Genomic DNA, 837 nt, shown 5'->3' with positions numbered 1-837 from the left:
CAATTTCGAACTGAGACCTTCGTTGGTACAAGCTGTTCAACAGAACCAATTCTCTAGAAGCCCTGTAGACGACCCCAACCTCCATTTATCTCTGTTCGTGCAATATGCCGACACTGTCAAAGCTAACAACATTAGTTCCGAAGCGATTCGATTACGCCTCTTTCCTTTCTCCTTGAGAGATAGAGCTAGAGCGTGGCTTCAATCCCTACCTTCTAATTCCATAACTACATGGGACGAATTGAAGAGAGTATTCTTAGCTAGATACTTTCCGCCTAGCAAAACCGCTATGCTAAGAGGTCAAATCAACGGATTTACCCAGAAAGATAACGAATCACTCTTCGAAGCTTGGGAACGATACAAGGACATGCTTAGACTATGCCCTCATCATGGACTCGAACCATGGCTGATCATCCATACTTTCTATGGTGGTCTCCTTTATAACACTAAAATGACTATAGATGCCGCTGCTGGCGGAGCATTAATGGACAAACCCCATGATGAAGCATACAACCTCATAGAGAACATGGCACAAAACCATTACCAATGGGGTGGAGAACGAGCCGCTCTAGAGAAAACCCAAACCAAAGGAGGAATGTACGAAATAAGTGGTATAGACCGCGTTAACGCCAAAGTAGACGCTTTAACTCAAAAGATCGAAAACTTAACCATCACTCCTTCAGCCACCGCTGCCGCCGTAGCACCTAACTGCGAAATTTGTGGATTAACTGGACACGCAGTTGCCGAATGTCAACTCTTGACTGGTATCCCATCTGATCAAGTAAACTATGCTCAAGGAAACCCTTATTCTAACACGTACAACCCTGGATGGAAAAACCA

General features: G+C 44.6%; 1 non-coding gene across 1 annotated transcript; it reads right to left on the bottom strand.

The window, feature by feature from the left end:
• Nucleotides 1-286: 286 nt before the first annotated feature.
• On the bottom strand, nt 287-393 carry LOC131615347 (small nucleolar RNA R71). Its single transcript, XR_009287767.1, has one exon. It is a non-coding gene; the product is annotated as a small nucleolar RNA R71 (small nucleolar RNA).
• Between the last annotated feature and the right edge of the window lie 444 nt (nt 394-837).

This window comes from Vicia villosa, linkage group LG6 (genome assembly GCF_029867415.1).
Source record: "Vicia villosa cultivar HV-30 ecotype Madison, WI linkage group LG6, Vvil1.0, whole genome shotgun sequence".
Taxonomy (NCBI): Eukaryota; Viridiplantae; Streptophyta; class Magnoliopsida; order Fabales; family Fabaceae; genus Vicia; species Vicia villosa.
Note: the sequence above shows the minus strand (reverse complement) of the source record. Positions and strands in the feature narration are given on the sequence as shown.